Source organism: Euprymna scolopes, chromosome 18 (assembly GCF_053919585.1).
Source record: "Euprymna scolopes isolate OS-2025 chromosome 18, ASM5391958v1, whole genome shotgun sequence".
Taxonomy (NCBI): Eukaryota; Metazoa; Mollusca; class Cephalopoda; order Sepiida; family Sepiolidae; genus Euprymna; species Euprymna scolopes.
The window spans coordinates 24,396,509-24,417,976 of NC_136499.1; the positions used below are offsets into that span (position 1 = coordinate 24,396,509).

At 32.0% G+C, this 21,468-nt stretch overlaps 1 protein-coding gene across 16 annotated transcripts in view; it reads left to right on the forward strand.

Moving 5' to 3' along the window:
* The first annotated feature begins 1,775 nt into the window (after positions 1-1,775).
* Positions 1,776-21,468, forward strand: part of LOC145297530 (V-type proton ATPase 116 kDa subunit a 1-like) — a 187,416-nt gene continuing 167,723 nt past the window's right edge. For 13 of the 16 annotated variants that reach the window (XM_080143466.1, XM_080143458.1, XM_080143465.1 and 10 more), the window contains exon 1: positions 1,776-2,070. The gene's annotated coding sequence lies outside the window, so the exon portion shown is untranslated. Of the gene's footprint in view, positions 2,071-20,362; positions 20,454-21,468 lie in introns of all 16 variants that reach the window. The other 3 variants (XM_080143464.1, XM_080143472.1, XM_080143459.1) reach the window with 3 other exon arrangements.

Genomic DNA, 21,468 nt, shown 5'->3' on the forward strand with positions numbered 1-21,468 from the left:
ATCTGAGTGAGGTCATAGGCAATGGAGAAATCATGACAGAACCTCCCCTCATCATCGGTCTTGTTTGAGTGGGTCAACCATTCGACGTTGTGAACATTGAAGTCTCCACATACGTGAATGTTAGCTGAAGGATAAGTAGAAAGGACTTGGTCAATTTTCTCAGATATGCTTTGAAAGATAGTAACTCCGCTGTTGTGGGGGCGATAGAGAGTAAATATAAATGCAGTAGTGGTTAACATCTCGACAAAATATGTTATTGAAAATTGTCGGGTGGCAAAATCTCTTGATCTATATTTCAAAACTGCGATTCGGTTTGAGAATGAAAACATTAGGAATGTTATTTTGGGTTCAAATAGTTTTATCAGAGTCATACCAAATCATTTAATATTTGATTCGAAAGACATTCTTTGAAGCCGACAAATGCGTGTGTGAAATTTTAATTCCAAAGAAATTATTTATCTTTGTTTTGATCTGTCACAAATATATTTTGTGACGCCAACGAATGTAGTTTTTAGTTCAAAGCAAAAACATAATCTATCTGTTGTTGTTCCAGCTGACACATGAATTGTGTCCCTGAATTTGTCAACCACAAACGGTCGGCACACTCTTTGAACCTGACCAATGCGTCTGTTCAAATCAGAGAAAAAATATCAACAATCGAATTATGCTTTGAAGAAAGAAGGAGAGAAAAAAAAATACTTTGGCAGAATTGAAACCAGTAAGTCTTTCTTCTTTTTTGATGTCGGCCCAGGACAAAAATATTAACATATATCTTTTAGTTAACCGGTGTTGCCCGGAATAAGATCTTAACATCTATCTTTCAATTACCCGATATTGCCCGGGATAAAATATTAACGTTAAATAAAAGCGTCACATCGACCCTAATGGTCTGACGCTGCCTCTCTTTGGTGTTACATTCGCCCCCACATGGGGTGGCGATTCTCAATATGAGGTTCTCCCAACTAATACTACTGCGTCTTAACTAAAAGTTAATGGCCACCAACGACTTCACGCTGCCTCCCTTTGGTGTTACATTTCTGCTACATCCGCACACCAATAATCATTCATTTAAAACGTTCAAACACAAGAAAACACTTATGTTGGATCACTTTATTTTAATACTTTTTTCACAGATTCCGTGTTTTTTATCGAGTGTCGTGTTTTCCTGAATTTATTTTTATTTCTTTATTTAAGGATGTAAATTGGCAACCATTCCTATAAATAGGCGACCCCTTTTATTTTATTATTAAGGGTCCCAGAAATGCATCCTATAAAATTAGCATTGTAAAGTACTAAAACGATTTTTTAAAAATCGTATTTAAATAAATAATTTAATTATGAGATTAAATCAACCAGGATGCATTTTGGTTTCTTCATAAACAAGTCAGATTAAAAATCTTTTGGCAATAGTTGAATAAAAAAAGGTAACGGTGTGCCCCTTTAAAATTTGAAAGGAATTTGGAAGTATTTGAACTGTAGAATAGAAAGTCATTTAAACTAGCTATAAAATTTGGAGCAAATCAGCATACATCAATTATAGATTATTAGAGATTAAAACCGCATTCGCATTACATTAACAAAATTAGTCATGTTTTCATAATAAATGAATTTATTAGTTAAATAGAAGTCATGGCTACCAAATCTGAATTGGAAATTTCGACCGGCGTTAATCCCTTCAATTGATAAATAAACGATACCGTAATAATTAAATTTAACTTTTAAAATCCTATTTAAAAATAATACTACTTCGATAAGAAAAAAAAGAAAGAAAGAAAGAAAGATAAGCATAAAAAGCGCCTGAGCAACGGCGGATAGATACAGCTCACTATAGAATATTGGGGAATCCGAATATTGTGCTTTTGATCTTCCGTACTTTAATTTGACGTATCGTTTGTTGGACTGTTTTTTTGTTTTTTTTTCTATTCGTCAATTCACAAATGTATCCCGGCAGCCATCTTTCTTGTATGGAAGAAACCTTCTGCTGCTACAACAGAGGATAAATATAGTAGTTGGCATCGAAGGAGAAGTGACACTTATTAACACATTGTAAAATTGTCTGGATTGGACAAGGTACGTCATTCTATTTATTTTTTAAAAATCTTTTTCGATCTAGGTATATATTGGCAACAAATTCAAGATAATTATTATAATAATAAACGTCGTAGGATAAACATTTATAACAACATTCGATCAAGTCCTTGTTGAGTTTTCTTCGTTTTGTTAATTTTCTTAAACAATTTTTCATCTTGTTTTTACTTATTTTTAATTTTAGTGGTTTCGCTCTTTCTTATTCTCTTTTAATATTATTATTATTATAATTATTTTACATATAATTATATTTCTTATCTAGAATTAAGAAATAAACATTTTTCTCATCAACCACAACCACCGCTTTCGTTTTTTTTTTCCTTTTAATGAATTCTTTATCTAAACTTCCGGCTGCGTCAAGTAAAATTTAAATCGTAAATGAAACCAAAATGTTTATAAAATTATAACTGATTTTATTATTGACGTATGATGAATATAGATTTTGATCTTGTTCCATGAAATGATTCGATGTAAATAAGTTCCATAATTTTCAATCTTTCCTAAGAATTTTAAAGTCAGCTAAAATGACTTCTATTCGACAGTTTAAATGCTTTCAAATTTCGAAAAGTCCTGAAATAATTTTTTTTCACAACTATTAACACAAAAAATTGAAATAGCTAAGTTAAATGGAAATGCATTCTGGTGGATTTAATTTCGGAATGACATTAGCATAATGTCATTCCGAAATTTAATCCACCTGAATGCATTTCTGTTTAACTCTGCCATTTCAATAGGATATTTAAAAACTTATTTTTTTGGTACTTTCCACTATTGCTTTTAATTTCGACAAGTATGTGCGAGTGTATGTAATTATGTATGTATGTAATTATATATATGCCATTATGTATGTAATTATATATATGCCACCTAAAGACGAGAAACAAACGTAGACACACAAGGTGATCATCAAATTTTATTGGTGCTAATGCACTTACTGATCCGTGATTTAAATCGTATTTCCAAGTTTAATTAAAGTTTTGTTTTTTTATTCAATTGTAAGGTTAAAGTACAGAATAGGTACAAAACACCCTCCCCATGTTAAGAATGGCTTTTAAAATAACGTTATTATTTACGTCCGGATCACTCTCTGCACTAGTACCGTTGTTTTTTTTTTGTTTTTTTTTTTATTGAATTGGATACTAGTGCACTTATTGATCCGTGCTGAAATAATAACGTTATTAATTAAAAAAGCCATTCATTCTTAACATGAGGAGGGTATTTTGTACCTATTCTTTACTTTAACCTTACAATTGAATAAGAAAAACATAAAACTTTAATTAAACTTGGAAATACGATTTAAAAAATAGCGCGGATCAGTAAGTGAACTAGCACCTTCAATTGTAAGGTTAAAGTACAGAATAGGTACAAAACGCCCTCCCCTCTCCATGTTAAGAATGGCTTTTTAAATAATAACGTTAGTATTTCAGCACGGATCAATAAGTGCATGATTACCATTTTATTATAGACATTAATGTTGTTATTTTAATTTGACAATATTTTATACCGTCAAATGCATGCAGTATTATAGTCAAGATTGTCTGCTATTTTAAACTTCCGGTTTCTACTCCGCACTCCGCAGACGAACAGCGGTGACTAATAAGATATGGTTCCTTCTGATTAATGCTTATTATCTTCCTTTCATATAAAGTGAAAGTATTCCCCCCTCCTGCTTTCTCCCTTTTTAAGAATGGCTTTGTCCGTTTGACCATGTATAATTATCCAGTCAAATGGACAGCAGGAACAGGAAGTCCAAATGAAAAGACAGACGACTGTAATCTGAAATTTTTGAGATGAGAATTGATAATTAGCGGCAGTTTGCAGTATAAACAACAAAACGGCAGTAACGTGCTGAAATAATGTTATTTAGGAAGCCATTCTTAACATGGGGAGGGAGGGTGTTTTGCAATTATTCTGTATTTTCATTTAACAATTTATTAAAAGATATCGTAAAACTTGAAAATACTATTTAAAAAATAAAACAGTAACATAAGTGCGTAAACAATAAACATCCAAATATAAATCAAATAAACGTTACCAAAAGCAAAATAAGTTACTCTTCTACCTAGCTGAATAACTCTTTTGTGTGTTTTAAATTATTTTAAAGCGTTTATTTACTTCGAAACAAAAATAGAATTAAGTTTGCGTTTCAATGAAAAAAAAAAATGGTCTACAGCTATGTCGACCCTTGATAATGGCTCAAAATACTATTAAGAAATATTACTCGTACCGGTGTTCTAATCTACTATTTATAATTATCTCCGTGGATTAAATAAAAGGTTCAGTTTGAAATTCCGTCCAGATTCCCAAGTTCGAAAAGATCCACCTAAATAAGGTAGGGTGTTACAATCGGCGAACATAATTGTACCTGTGCCTGACGACGGGACAGTTAGACACCAGGGTCGTTTTTTAACGTGGAGAAAGGAACAAAAAATTTAAAAATTGTCTCAGTCGTGAAGGATTTCTTCTCCACTAACAGAGAACAAGACATTGAAGTGTAGCAAGAACAGATACTACACTTTGATCTTGACGCCCGAAGGCCAAGAAGTGTGCTCTTATGGTGATTGTCACTAATGATCAATAATACGGAGAAAAAAAATTTTTTTTTCTATTCACAACAAATGGATAATCAGTTTTCCCTTTTCCATATAATGCCACAATCTGGTTTCGGGTGATTTATTACAAATAATAATAATAACAACAGTTGTAACAGCTGTAACGATCTTTTTTTGTTTTGTACTAAAACCAAATCATTGTTTTGTTTTTATAATTGTCGGTTTTATTTTACATCTAAAATCACTGATGTCGTACACGACATCAGAGTCAACGTGTAAAAATAGACGCAGCTCTTTTTGGTGTGTTTTTTTTTCGTTCTTCTAACATAGAATCATGTTTATTTAAAAATCGCAAGTAAAAAAAAAAGGGGGGGGGCTTTGTACACTTATTGAACCGCGCTATTTTTCAATAGTATTTTCAAGCTAAATTAAAGTTTTACAATATCTTTTTCTTTATTAAATTGTTAGGTGAAAGTTACAGAATAGTTACAAAATGCTCTCCTCTCCCCATGTTAAGAATGAATGACTTTCTAAATAATAACGTTATTCCAGCACGGTTCAATAAGTGCATAAATTACCAACAATTGTAAGGTATTTGTGCTTTTTTTTTTTTTTTTTTTTTTTTTTTTTAACAGGATTTTCAAGTTAAATTCAATTTTTACTGTTTCTTTTGCTACCGCGCAGAAATAATGTGAAAAGCCATTTTTAACATGAGGAGGGGAGGGAGTTTTGTAATTATTCTATTTCACTTAACAATTTAATAAAGAAAAAATGAATTTTATTCGAAAATACGGTAAATTTTTACCACGTGCCCCAGCGTATTATAAGCACCTAACCTAGGGCAATTGCTCTTGACATATCAAAGACCTTTGATAAGGTATGGCATAAAGATCTACTTCACAAGATCTCTAGCTACAGTATAGTTGGAAATGTCTTCTCAGTTATTAAATCATTTCTCTCTGATAGGTTCCTAAGAGTAGTGGTTGATGGGCAGAAATCAGAAGCTCTTAGTATTAATGCTGGAGTCCATCAGGGGTCCATCCTGGGCCCAGCTCTCTTCCTGATCTATATTAATGATCTTCCAAATCACATCCTTACATCATTCATAGACATTTATGCTGATGACACTACTATTGTAGTAGCACTTCTAAGACCGTAAACGACCAAGTTCTCTCCGATTCTCTCTCTTCTGATCTTGAGCAAGTGGTACAATGGGGAAAGAGGTGGCTTGTTACTTTTAATGCATCTAAAACCAAGCTTTTATATTTACATCATCAATTGAAATGAATGGCTCTCGTCTTGGGGAGGCCTCATGTTTTGGCAAGCTTCTTGGCTTGACCTTTACTCTTGATCTGAAATGGAACACATACATTAAATCCGTTGCCAAAGCCGCTGGAAAAATGGTGAGATCCTTCTATCGATCCAGTAGATATCTCACTGCTGATACAATGCTCTATCTATATAAGAGCCAGGTACGTCCAAGGATGGAATACTGTTGCCACATCTGGACAGGAGCTGCTAGAAAGGATTTGTCCTGTCTTGATAGAGTTCAAAATAGACTTCATAGCCTCGTAGGGTATGTCCTTTGCTCTTCCCTGCAACTTCTTTCTTACAGAAGAGATGTTGCGAGTTTGTCTCTGCTTTATCGTTATTTTCATGGCAAGTGCTCAACTGAGCTCCAAGGTATGGTCCCCCCTCTCGCCAAACCTTCACAAGAAACACTCGTCTAACAGAAATCACTATCAATAATTCCCCCCCCCCACTTTATCTGTGCCTAAACCTAAATGTAGATTCCATGGACAAAGCTTTCTTAGAACTGCACGCCTATGGAATTGTCTTCCGTTTTCCTGCTTTCCAGCTGACTACAATATGGTTGTCTTCAAGTCCAATGTAAACAAGTTTTTGATGAGCCGTTCCACTTAAGTAAACAAATTTACTGAGTTTCCATGACTAACGATTACTATATTGTCCAATTGTCTAATGTACACTCTTTAATCCTTATCCTTGAGTGGCCTCTTGGCCTTGATAAGTGGTGATGCCTATGTAAAAAAAAAAAAAAAAAAAAAAAAAAGATTGACCTGTCTGAGGAAAAATTTGGCCTTTTTTACGCTCTTGCATGGAACCATGGTCCATGCAAGAGCGTAAAAAGGCCAAATTTGGTCTCAAAAAGGCCAATCTGACAATCAGGCCAAATTTTCAAAACAAGTTGGTGGCCTCGATTGTTGTACATTTAGTATAATAAAAAATGCTGAAAAAATAAAAATTACATTGGGGGGGGGTATTTCAGCCTTAGGGTCTAATGTCTTATATAAAAATAAATAATTTTTATAAATTTTTGTCTGTCAAATAATTTACGCCGCTGAAATACACATTTACCAAACTCTGTTAAGACCGGCTTTCTGGATAACCCCCTTCCCAACTTTGAAAGCCGGGAAGTTGGGGTGTTCATTCCGAAAGCCGTTCTTAACATGGGGTGGTTGGTTGGGTGTGTTTATACTACGCTGGGACAGGTCCTAAAAAAATACCGAAAATACTTTAAAAAAAATTTTTTACCAACCTTTCTTCGATAGTTTAAAGTTCTAAAATAAATAAGAACAACAAAAAAAAAAGCGATATTTTTTCTTGTTTATACTTAAAATTTTAAATACATTTGAATAAATTATTGATTATATGTTTAATTTTACCCCACTCCCCCCCCCCCCCAAGTTGTAAATTAAAACGTAAATATGAGTTTTAGCACACTGGAGATACCTGAAAAATAAAATATTTTAGACTTTAAAGTAATATAGCGTAAATTGATCACCCACTTCTTGACCAGAAACCATTATCGATTAGCCAGCTGGGCGGACCTGAACGAGCTTCCCCCCTCCTTCCTTCGGACTTGAACGATATTGCCCCCTACTGTAAAATTAATTCTTTTTCATGTTTTCTTATTTTTTCTGCCGATTATCGTCGATAACAGACTTCACTTTCATATTAGCAGGATTTTTTTTTTTTTTTAAAGTTTATTTAATGACTTTTAATGTGGGGATCATTTTTCAATTATAACGTTCACCCCACTTTGCAGTCAATCAGTACTCCTCTTATTAAGGTGTCACGTGTCCGCTGTGGTGTAAAATGAAATTGTAATGTAAAATTTATAAGGAAGAACGAAAAGCAGTTATAAATGAAACTGAAATAATTTATTAAAGAAGGAGGGTATCAATTTAATAGAACGTTATAATTGGAAAATGAGCCAGTACCACGTTAAAAGTCATTAAATAACCTTTTTATTATTTTTTTTTCCCTGCTAAAAAAATATGAACGTTAAGTCTGTTATCGATGATAATCCGGAAAAAAAGAGAAGAAAAAGAATTAATTTTATAACGTGTGTGTGTGTGGGGGGGGGGGGCGAGTTAGGTCCGCCACCAGCTGTTCTGATACTACAATTCATGATTTATTTCCTGTTGGTCAGCGAAGAATTCCTTATAGACTGAAAATCAATTTAAATGTTTGTCTCAATCCAAAGTGCGCCGTTTTACGGTGCTGGATTTTCTCCATATTAAAGTCTGACCTTGTGTTTAACTCTGCTCTCGTGGGGTGGCAAATAAACGGTACCATATATATAGTATAAAACAAAACGAGTAACTATTTTGATACGGATCGTGCTGAAATAACATTATTTCGAAATCCATTCTTAATATAGGGAGGACATTTTGTAACTATTCTGTACTTTCACTTAACAATTTAATAAATAAAAGATACTCTAAAATTGAATTTAACTTGAAAAATCCTATCCAAAAAATAACATGGTCCGTAAGTTTCACCATTTTCATATTAAAAAAAATGATTTGGGAATACAAAAAAATGGTTACTCGTCCTGTTCTACTCTATGTGCTCAAGAATACAGGGGGTAATTTTATGCTATATTTATATATTAAAGCGAACCTTTTACACTCTAAAGTTCAAAATATTTTATTTATTTAATGTATTTTCATGGTGTTGAAGTGTAAATCGCATGACAGAATTCGCTTATGTCATTGTTTACAGCGTGGGGATAAAAAATTAAACAATTAGGTTCTTGTTTAGAATTTCCCCTAACAAAAAGAAAAGAAAAAAAAATTGTTTATTAAACATTGTACTACTACCCGTGACGAAACGAAAATATATCCCCTCTCCACCCAAAACGTAAATTAATCAAGTAATTTCATTTTTAAATTAGAAGATCAAATTTTAGGACTAATCGAGCAGTGACCGTGACTGTCTCGTACAGATTATTTTATTTTTGTTTTTCAATATAAGAGGAATTCTGAACAATAACCAATAATATTTATTTAAAGTGAGGGGTGCAACTGCAAAACTAGAATTAAAAATAAATGATCCGAGGAAAGTTATTATTGGACTAAAGAAAATGGCTGATTTGAAACTATATTTGAAATCGATTGATCAGGTTTTTTCATTTTCTTCACGCCACACCTTTTATTTTCAAGGAAATTAAATTATGTATAAGGTGGGTATTAATTTAACAACTTTTATTTTATTGGTTCTAGCGATACCAATTTGAAAGATGAATTTGGGACGTTTAAAGTCTTTAAATAAAAAAAAAAAAAATTGGCTGAAACCCACTGTCTACTTTTTTCTTCATGCGCGGCGCCACGGCTAGGGATTTTTATCTTGGGCCCCCCAAATCAAGAGACCATTCCTGTAATGATCCTGTTGATTTTGCGGTGTGAGTTGAGTTCTGTGCAATTCTAGGAGATCCTTATTCCCAGGCTTTGCCTTCTCTTTTTGAGAAGGAAGGGGTTAGTTTATTAATCACCTGAGGCAATGCCGACCGAGCTGTCCAAGCACTTTTTGCAAGACCCTCCTTTTGGGGCACTGACTTCTCAATTCCACTTTCTTAACTTTCCTTGTTGAGAGGTAGGTTAAAAAGAGCTTTGTATTTTCTCTTGTGTTAACTTGTAACTTAAAGTTTGAAGATAAAATAAAAGTAATGACTAAATAAAAATTTTCCGCTGCGTAATGGCCTTTGTGCTCCTAAACCGAAGAAAAAAAATACCGAATTCATTTCGCGCGCACCTGTTGTATGAAAGAACAAATCCAATGATTTAAAAACGAAAAAAATTGGAAATCAATTGTTTTTATCTCAATAAATAAAATATAAAAAAATAGTGTTCAAACATGACCTCCGATATGAAGGTCATGGTTAAAACCGAAATTCAATTAAGTAAATTCAAATGATTCCTTGCTTTTCTTTCTTTCTTTCTTAACGTTTCCTCCGTGAAAAAGGAAGTTCCGAATGAATGAAAGATGCACGAAATTTCCTTGGAAAACTGTGTGGGTGTGAATTGGTAGGTCCTCCTCCTTCTCCTCCTCCCACGTGCTTTTGGGTGCATTATGTTAAACAATAAACTCCATCTCCCTCTCTCTTGTCATTGTTACAAATGCTGTAAATCTTGCATGAAATAGAGCGTTCATTGGTGTCTCTTAAAAAGAATTAATTAAAGCATAAAACGTAAACTTGTAGAGAAAATTAGATTTAAGCTTGCTTTTCTTTTATTTATTTTGATCGATAGTTTTACTTGGACATAGGCACCGCCAAAACTGGGGGGGCAGGTCAGTACTTTTTGACGGACCGTCTTTTTAAAAATCTACCAAAAATCAGGTAATTATCCGATCAATACGAAATTTTCAGCGATTATTAGGAGAAGAATGAACTTTATAACAGTGTACTTATTTTTCATAAACGATATTTATATATATATATTTTTTTGCTTACAAAACCCCCCCTTGTTTTGAAGTGGGAACAAATATGCTTAAAATAATCATCTGAAACTGAACAAAACATATTGTGTTGTTGTAAGGGACAGAATTATAGATTAAAAAAAAAAAAAAAAAAAATTGTTTGCATACCTTATTTTGACGTCTGAATATCAGAACTTCGATTGTGTTTAATTATCCCGCTTTTGAGTTTTGAAGTGTGAAATTCGGTGAATATGTTAAGTAAAATAATTAATTTAAGTTAAGCAAAACAAAAAAAAATTTTTTTTAATATTTATACGAAAAAAGCCATTTTAAAATTTTTGATAAATAAATTAACAATTTTTTTTTAGCGAGCCGTGCATGACCATTATTAAACAGAGCATGCTTTGAATAATCGATACAAAAAAAAAAATTCGATAAATATTGTGCCCTTTGTGTTAAAAATAGCATCATTTTTTTTCGATCTCGTTTGAAAACGTTTGCCGTCTTTCGACTACGGTGGACCAAACGCGCTGAAATAATTTTTTTTTATTCTGCTTTAAATTGCCCCCTCCCCCCATTTTGGGGAGCCTGGCCCCCACACACATACACATTAAAAACCAAACTCATACAAATGGTCACCCATCTGGTACTGGCCAGCCTCAGCTTAATAATACATTGAAATTTTCGTAGGCACCGCCAAAAATGGCCGCAAAATCAAGTTGTTGTTGTTTTTTAAAACTAAATTACATTTATTAAAATCCATTATTTCTGAGTAACTTTTTTTTTTCCAGAAAGATAAAACCCTGAATTTTATCATATAGAAAACAGAATAATGTCAAACTTTTTCTACTATTTTTAATTCAATTTTAAATGTTAAATTTTCCCAAAAAAGTTAACAATTGTTATTTTTTGTCTTGCACAAAAAACGTACTTAAATATTTAAAAAAAAGGGTTTTTGAAATAATTTATTTATTCATTTATTGTCTAACTAAGATTTAGGATGATTTTCTAAGAGAATATGCAAAAATATTATAATATAAGTACCTGAATTTCAAATAATTCCACTTATTCATATATGTAACCAGATATTTCGCGTCGCCGAAGAGTTCAGATCGACTCTGTTTACGTTTTCTTTCGATGAGACGAAAACTATGGAAGACTAAACAGGCCAAAAAAACTTATTTTTCAGTGACGAAAATTTCAATGTATTATTAAGCTGAGGCTGGCCAGTACCAGATGGGTGACCATTTGTATGAGTTTGGTTTTTAATGTGTATGTGTGTGGGGGCCAGGCTCCCAAAAATGGGGGGAGGGGGCAATTTAAAGCAGAATAAAAAAAAATTATTTCAGCGCGTTTGGTCCACCGTAGTCGAAAGGCGGCAAACGTTTTCAAACGAGATCGAAAAAAATGATGCTATTTTTAACACAAAGGGCACAATATTTATCGAATTTTCTTTTTTTGTATCGATTATTCAAAGCATGCTCTGTTTAATAATGGTCATGCATTATTCGGCTCGCTAAAAAAAAATTGTTAATTTATTTATCAAAAATTTTAAAATGGCTTTTTTCGTATAAATATAAAAAAAATTTTTTTTTTGTTTTGCTTAACTTAAATTAATTATTTTACTTAACATATTCACCGAATTTCACACTTCAAAACTCAAAAGCGGGATAATTAAACACAATCGAAGTTCTGATATTCAGACGTCAAAATAAGGTATGCAAACAATTTTTTTTTTTTTTTTTTTTTTTAATCTATAATTCTGTCCCTTACAACAACACAATATGTTTTGTTCAGTTTCAGATGATTATTTTAAGCATATTTGTTCCCACTTCAAAACAAGGGGGGGTTTTGTAAGCAAAAAAATATATATATATAAATATCGTTTATGAAAAATAAGTACACTGTTATAAAGTTCATTCTTCTCCTAATAATCGCTGAAAATTTCGTATTGATCGGATAATTACCTGATTTTTGGTAGATTTTTAAAAAGACGGTCCGTCAAAAAGTACTGACCTGCCCCCCCAGTTTTGGCGGTGCCTAAATTTTCGTCACTGAAAAATAAGTTTTTTTGGCCTGTTTGGTCTTCCATAGTTTTCGTCTCATCAAAAGAAAACGTAAACAGAGTCGATCTGAACTCTACGGCGACGCGAAATATCTGGTTACCTATATGAATAAGTGGAATTATTTGAAATTCAGGTACTTATATTATAATATTTTTGCATATTCTCTTAGAAAATCATCCTAAATCTTAGTTAGACAATAAATGAATAAATAAATTATTTCAAAAATCCTTTTTTTTTTTAATATTTAAGTACGTTTTTTGTGCAAGACAAAAAATATCAATTGTTAACTTTTTGGGAAAATTTAATATTTAAAATTGAATTAAAAATAGTAGAAAAAGTTTTACATTATTCTGTTTACTATATGATAAAATTCAGGGTTTTATCTTTCTGGAAAAAAAAAAGTTACTCAGAAATAATGGATTTTAATAAATGTAATTTAGTTTTAAAAAACAACAACAACTTGATTTTGCGGCCATTTTTGGCGGTGCCTATATTAAAGTATTCCGAAAAGAAACCTGTACATTATGTATTTTTCAAGTTGTGATCACTTCCACTCCTCACTTGTATTTCTCGCCTCTTCGTGATCTGCACATTATTTCTTAAGATGTTTATATAAATAACAAACGTAATAACATAAAATAAATAAATGTAAAATAATTTTATTACAAAATGAAGTTCACAGAAATACATTTTAGTTTCGTTATAAACAAATGATTTTAATCTGTTAATAATTGAAAAAAGAACAAATGCGACTCTTCCAAATTAAAAAAAAAAAAAAAAAAAAAAAAAAGCATTTACATTGTCGAATAGAAAATTATTTGGAAGAATTTAAAAATTCTTATCAAATCCCCATGTATTCAAAATTGGCAGTTTCGGAAATATTTTACATGAAAATGTCCAGATCATCGTTTTTCAAAATTGACTTTCGAACTAAACTATCTCTAGTCAGGTCTTTATTTATCCTTCTTTCTCAAATCCATCATTTCCTCCCATGTTGTTCTTGGCTTTCCCTTTCCAGCTGACCCTGTTTATCTTCTGTTCTACAGCTCCAGTAGATATCTCACTGCTGATGCAATTCTCTACCTATATAAAAGCCAGGTACGGCCAATGATGGAGTACTGTTGCCACATCTGAGCCGGAGCTTGACAGAGTTCAAAATAGATTTCGTAGCCTAGTGGGGGGGGGGGTCTCTTTTCTCTTCCCTGCAACCTCTTTCCCACAGAAGAGACGTTGCGAGCCTGTCTCTACTTTATTATTATTTTCATGGCAAGTTCCCGTCTGAACTTCAATCTCCCCCTTGCCAAACTTTCATAAAAAACACGTCTAACTGAAACCACTATCAATAATTTCCCTCCTGTGCCTAAACCTAAACGTAAATTCTATGAACAAAGCTTCTTTCTTAGAACTGCATGCCTGTGGAACTTTCTTCCATTTTTCTGCTTTCCAGCTGACTACAATATGGTTGTCTTCTAGTCCAATGTAAACAAGTTTTTGATGAGCTGTTCCCTTTGAGTAATTAAATTTACCAAATTTCCATTACTAATGATTACTATGATGTTGTTCTGTTGACTACTATACACTCATTAACCCTTATCCTCGAGTGGCCTCTGGGTCTTGATAAGTGGTGATTCTTTTGTAAAAAAAACCCAAAAAACTCTTGTCCATTCTTTCGATGTGGCCATACCAACAAAGTTTCCTGATCTGCATGTATTTCTCTATACTGTCCATATTTAATCTTCCTCTGAAGTAATCAAAACTAAGCCTGTCTTTAAGACTCTCATTATGCATCTGTCATATCATTTTCATATCATTTCTCTTCATGCAACGCATGTCCTCGATCCTAACTTTTGAGGTTTCACTTCCAAACATCATCATCACGTTGTATACACATGCCTGATAGACTCTTCCCTTGATTGAGACTGGTAACGTTCTCCTGGTTAAGTAGAAGTTCTTTGAACTTGCTACAACCACTCTTAATCATCACCAAGGTAGTAAACTATGTGAACAATCTCAAATGTGCATTCTAACCATATCTGAGTCCTCATCCATCTTCATTATCTTAACACTTTTTGCACACAAATTTATCATGTCTTAACCTATCTATAATTCCGCTGTACTTCTTGAGTACCTAACACTTAAAAAAATCCCCAAAAAACCTCAATCTAAAGCTTCTCTTTTACCCTTGTAACAGTTCATAATTGTATTAAAATCTCAATCTTCCTGAACAACTGCTTCTTTGTCAAATCTGTGACCATTTCAGTGGCAGTTTCACTCCCAGCCTTTAACATTTCTACAACGATGTTTGAGGATCCTCCAGCCTATCCTTCTTTACTTTACTCACAATTTCACATACCATTTCATACTCGGTTTTTATGGCTTGACCAGACGATATTACTTCAGCAGTGTCTAGATTTTCTCAGTCCTATGAAAACTCGGTATGCAACAATCTTCCCCCCCCCAAAAAAAAAACAAAAACAAAAACAAAGTGACCGTCTAATAATGATACAATTTTTTTTGTTGTTTTTCTTTTTAAGTATCACTTAAACTAGATAATTTATTTTTGTTCACTATAAATATACATGTTGGATTCACAAAGCCTTGAAAAATATGGTCGGCATCTTTTAAAATTTGAAAAATATGAAGCATAATACTAAACTTTTTAAACTTTAATTCAAAGCATAAATCGCTTTTATTATTCTGACTGCTATTCTCATCTTGGTTGTCATTTTTATATTTTGATTTGAACTTTTTTCAAATGCATTGGTTCAAATTTGGGAATGTTTATTCTTTATCTTGAACTCTGGGAACCTATATAGAATTTCAAATTGAACCCTTTATTTAATCTACAATGGTTGATTGTTCTCATTTTGTCAGCCATGGTTGAGTAAAAGTGTTAATTTGCAAAGATGCATTTGAAGAAAGTTAGAGGTTACATCAGCCAAAATGCAGTGATATTTCAAGAAAAATTGATATTTAGGAATCCAAACAATTCAAAATATCTTCATCTCAAATATTTTAAAATAAATTACATTTTTGGTGGTGGTGAAATGGATAATGACTGATGACCTGGTTGTACTAAGTTTGAATCCAGTCCCATCCATTGAACCACTTATGAATGTTCGCAACCTTCATGTGATCCTTTCTGTAAATACCTAATTCTAAAAAGAATCAGGAGGACAGGACTAATACCACTAACAAAATTGAGAAGGTCAAAAAATGTTGTACAATGCTAATTCATACACTTATGTGTTTTTAAAACTTTAAAAGACTTCAATGTTCCTTTTGAATATCAAAGTGTATCAATTGTATTAAGTAACATGTCAGCCATTTTTATTTATTTATTAATAATAGCTTAGCATGACTAATTTGTATTTAGTTATTGTGATATTTTGAAACTTTTCAAGATGCGTATGGTAATTGACAAAACTGGTTTACTTGGGTGAGGAGACGTGTAAAAAAAAAAAAAAAAAAAAAAAAAAAAAAAAAACTGTTCTGGATGATAAAGAAGCTATGGACAAATGACTGTTGTCACTTTGATGATTAAATCAAAGAAAGTATTTTACCAACAAGTTGTTACCTTAATGGTCAAACGAAAAAGGGAGAAAAGAGGCAGTTAACTTCAGAGTCACACCTATTTTATGATTGAGACTGTTGATAAGTCTACCAATGGTTGATTGTCATGTGCTCTGGGACTATGCATTAGAAAAAAAAAAAAAAAGAAGCAACCTTAACATTTCTAAACGAAAGGAAAACCTAAGGTGCCCCTATTTTATCAAAAAAAAAAAATAAATAAATAAATACTGCTAATCTGATTCTTGTTGATTGATCCCCTCCAGGCCATTGATTATCCATAAAAATGCCCCTCAAATTGAATCATTCTTGACATTAAAATCTGTTTAAAAAGATTTAACTAAGATTTTAATTTTATCTTATGAAGACTTGTGTTGACAAGTATTATTTCATGTTTGAGTGAATGAAAACAAATAATTACCTCTGCTAAGGAAGTTATGTTTTCATCGAGTTTGTTTGCCTGTTTCATTACAGCCTAGCGTGTACATCGATCATAATCTAACTTAGGACTGATTTAATTTTGAGATATCAAAGTCAAGAAAACCGTGAAAGTCACGGTTTGGATCATAACTTTCATTCTGTTTATCAGAGACTCTCTATTTGGTCCATATTGTAGTTAATGAAGTCCTGCATCTTATATGGCTTTGATTATGGCTATGAAAAATTTACTCATGGTCGAAACTATGATGGAATATCTATAATTGATTTTTACAAATTTGATGTATGAATCTCGTGCTCTTTGATAATAGTAACCCTTATCCTTGAGTGGCTTATGCACGTTTATAATTTAAGCAGTAACTCTTTAGTACATAAACAAAAAAAATCATGCAAAATTTCGGCTTGATCTGATATATAGTTTTTTGAGCAATCAACGTTTCCATGGCAAACTTTTAGGAATACTTCATACAATATTTGACGTAAAAGCCAAATAAGAATTTGGCCCATCTTTACATTGTCTCACAACTGACTTATGCTTTTTATTGTTTTGTTTTTTTTAAATTTTCAAGTTTTTGTATTTATTGGAACGAGTTCGAACAATGACCATTCTTTACGGAAAACGGTAACTCGTGATACAATTAATCATGATTTTGACAATAATTCTGCTATCTTGAAAGAAAAACATCCTCTTCATCAACCTCAACACTAACCCTATATCTGTGGTGGCAGTCCAGAAATATCGAGATCATAAATTCTGCTCATGTGACTGTAGTACAAACTTATTCCTGATTGGAAAATCATAAAAAACAAAAAAACAAAAAAACTTTATTTTCACTCAAACTTGCAAAATAATTATTAACACTAGCTTGCATAACTTAATTTTATTCACACTACATGATGTCTATCGGCATCAGAGGTGAAGTGCATATTTGTTAATTTTTATATTTTCATTATTTTATTTTTTTTTTTTCAGAATTTTTGAGGAGATTGATAATTTGTATTATGCAAACTACTGCAGTAAGTGCTATTAGTGCTAAGTCATAAGTGACCTTTTGGGGGTTGATGGTTCAATCCTCAGTATGGGCAATACTAAGAATAAAATTATGAATCCCTTAGGATATTTACCGGATCATGATTGATAAAACAAGAGCAAATTACCTTAATGGATTAAATAAAGAAATTATTAACAGATTCCAAAGTTTGACATGACTCGCCTGAAGAAGGTTGGTTACATCAGCTGAAATATTGTGAAAATACCGTCCAGGATGAAAACGGTACAAATGATACAAAATATTTTTTAATTAAATTAACCCTAAAGTAAATTTACAAATTTTAATATGTAGAATTAAGTATTAAGCAATAAAAAAATGACATATTTTTTTTTTTATGTAGAGTCCTAAAGTCAGGGTCCATTTTTAACTTTATTTTTTAATTTCTTAGTTTCATTAAAAATAAATAAAATCTTTAAGTGGATACACTGACGATCTGAATGTGCCAAGTTTGAATCCAATCAGTTCCATAGTATCAGTTAGAAATGTTTTCAGCTATTATGTAGTTGCATCCTGCAAGAATGCTAATAACAGAATCAATCTGATCAACAAAATTGTATCATGTTGATTAATATGAATTTACTTGACGGTACAGTGATTTTATAATTGGTTTCAGTTTTAGGCTTTCATTGGATGAGAAAATCAGATTCACACACAATTTTTTAATGATTTTTAAAAGAACATAGCAATGATCAATAAACAATGAACCTGAAACTAGTACATAGATTAATGAGTGTATTGAGACGATTAATCAAAACTGGGAATCAGAAAAGTTAGAACATTTTGGGGTATCGGAATCAGAAAAATTTTGTGCCTATTTTTCGATCCCCAAAATGATTCCTTTAATTTTTTTAACTTAATTTTTCATTTCTGCTATTAATGATTAAATATTGATTTTTAAGCTACTAGAATTTATATATTAACTCTGAAGTGTATTTTATTTTTTTTATATCTGCAAAAAAATATATGCACATATCACATGGGTTTTTATGGTAATCCGAAAAAAAAAAAAAGAAAAGCAAAACACGTCTATAACTATGTTTAAAGGTTTTAAAAGAATCAGAAGTGAAAATTTAGGACAGAATTGGTAATTGTATCTGAAAGGGGGGGGGCATCATCCCATCACTTATTAATAAAAAAAATTTCTCTATTGCACCCAGCTTTCCAAATGTTTGTTCCATCCTCCTTACCCTCTTAGTGAATTTCACTTATTTCTGTGCTGTTGTTACTTTTATGGTAGATGCTTGACTTGCTTTCAGTCTATGGTCCCCCTCTCCTGTAAAACGTTTGCAATAAATACTTGTCTAGATACAACAACCGTCAACAATTTCCCTTGCTTTCTATCTGTGCCTAAAACTAAATGAAAATTCTGTAAGCAGAGTTTTATTTCCTAGAACTGTCCATCTGTGGAACACAATACCGTGGAGCTGCTTCCTAGCTGACTGTAACATGGTCATGTTTAAGTCTAATGTAAATAAGTTCTTGTTGAGCCGTTCTCTTAAATAATTAAGCCCTACCCAAGTTTCACCATGACTGATCATATTGTCTCTCCATCTACCTAATATTTAACCCTTATGCTAGAGTAGCTTTTGGACCTTTATTAGCGGTGACCCCCGAATCTATATATCTATAAAAGTGAAATTGTCTGTGTGTGTACATTTCCCCACCAAACTACTCTGTCAATTTTCAGTTTACAGACTCTAGATTTGACATTGGGGATTTGGGAAAATCTTCTTAATCAGCTTATGGCCAGAAATTTGGCTTTCAGGGGGTCAAAGTTCAACGATTTGACCTTTTGAGAATTTTACCAAACTCCTCCGCGAATTTTGGGTCTAAGCACTTGAAATTTTAGATGTAGGTTACCTGGACATGAGTCAAACTTGTTTATATATATATATATATATATATATATATATACGCGCACAAAAACATGTATGCGCATAAAGTTATGAACAGTACATAGGGCCTGAGCAAAGCTGGGCTGAACTGCTAGTAAAAACAAAATTTAAAAATTTGAAGTGATCTCTACTGAAGGAATCCTGTTTTCTGCTGTTTATAAACATGACCTATGCAGAGTTGATAACATAAAATAGATCTGTAGTGAAGAAAGAAAACCGGCCATTATTGGAATGTACGTTTTGCATTGATTGTTAGAAAGTCCTAACTGAAGTTTTTTGGTAATGTATTTGTCGCTTATGCAAATGACATTATACAAAGTTAACTGAAATGTGAATTAAATGGAGAAATATCTGTTAAAATGATGTTGGTTAGATTCGTGAAGGTCAGTAGTCTTTTTTTTTTTTTTTTTTTTTTCTTATGGAAATCGCTCCAAACAAGGCATGAAGCCACTTGATATCAGGAGCTAACAAGAATGAAAAATGATTATTGCAAAGACAGGAGATAGAATAGTATCCTATACCCAACCATACAAAATTTTATATAGTCATCAACTAGGTGTGTCAGAAATTTCGTGAAAAATAGTGAATAATTCCACCCCGTCTTTCCAAGCTTATAACTCCTCGAAAAATGTAATTCAAGCCCTAATTTTTTTTTTTCAATTAAAGGAGCAAGGACCAAGGTTTCATTAAAAAAAAAAAAACGTGTTTTTTTTTATTAAAAAGGTTTTAAACTTTGGACTTGACAGGTAAATTTCTAAAAAAACACTACTTTTTTTTGTTTTAAATTTGAATATATTATTTATTGACCTTTTCTCTTCAATTTTTGATATATAACACTTTGGTGAGTAAATTAATTATTTACTTTTTAATAGACATTTCAAAATGGGAGGCGTGAATTATTCGACCTCCTGTCTTTCCCAGCTTATAACTATTCGAAAAATGTAATTCAAGCCCTAATTTTTTTTTTTCAATTAAAGGAGCAAGGACCAAGGTTTCATTAAAAAAACAAAAGAAAAAACAAACAACGTGGTTTAAAAACAAAAAGGTTTTAAACTTCGAACTTTACAGGTAAATTTCTAAAAAAAAAACACTACTTTTTTTTGTTTTAAATTTGAATATATTATTTATTGACCTTTTCTCTTCAATTTGTGATATATAAAACTTTGGTGAGTAAATTATTTACTTTTTAATAAACACTTGAAAATGGGGGGGGGAGGCGTGAATTTAAATAAAAACGTTTGTCTAAAATATTATATTTGGTTTATTGGAAAGAGCATAAAATTTCACATTGACCCTGAAAATACCGTAAAAATAGAATCGATAGAAAAATTTTGATAGATTTTTAAAGTTTAAAAATTGAGTTCGTAAAATTCGTTACTGTTTTTTAAAAAATAAAAAAAAATATTTCTATTACTTTTAAAACAACTTTAATAGTTTATTTTGGAAGTATAATCCATAAAGAAAATAAACAACCCACTTTTAAAAGAGAAATTACAAGTTTTTTATTTTTTATTCGCTGTTTCGTGTTAGAGGTGTCAAAAATTCTGATACACCTAGTCATCAACAGACGACTAGACAAGCAGTTGCCTCAAGCTGAAACTCTACACTTCTAGTCAGTACTCTATCATCTGTTGAATTTAAGCAAAATTTCAATGTAAAATTTGTGGAAACATTGTCAATTGCCGGAGAGTTCAAATTCGTTTTACTCAATGAGCAATGCCTTTAGCTAGTGGCAATTGGCAATTTCCTTATAAGAACTCTACCTCAGGGTGCAGGGTGAGGGGGGGGGGGTTAATATAGTCACCCATAAACAGCTTCTTTGTATCATAGCTTTTCAGTGTGGCTAGACAGACAGTGCTTCACGCCATGATCAAAAGTCTACCATCGAGTTAACAGTTGGCGCTTAAGTGAGATCTTGATGGGAAAAATGCATGTTCGTGAATACTTTTGTTGCCAATTATTATTGTTGAAAATAAATTGTAACTCGTTTTTTTGTTTATTACATCTGTCCAATATTTTATTTTATTTTATTTTTTTTTTTTAAAAAGCATGGTTAATGGTTTGTTTTCTGAGTGGGGAGTTG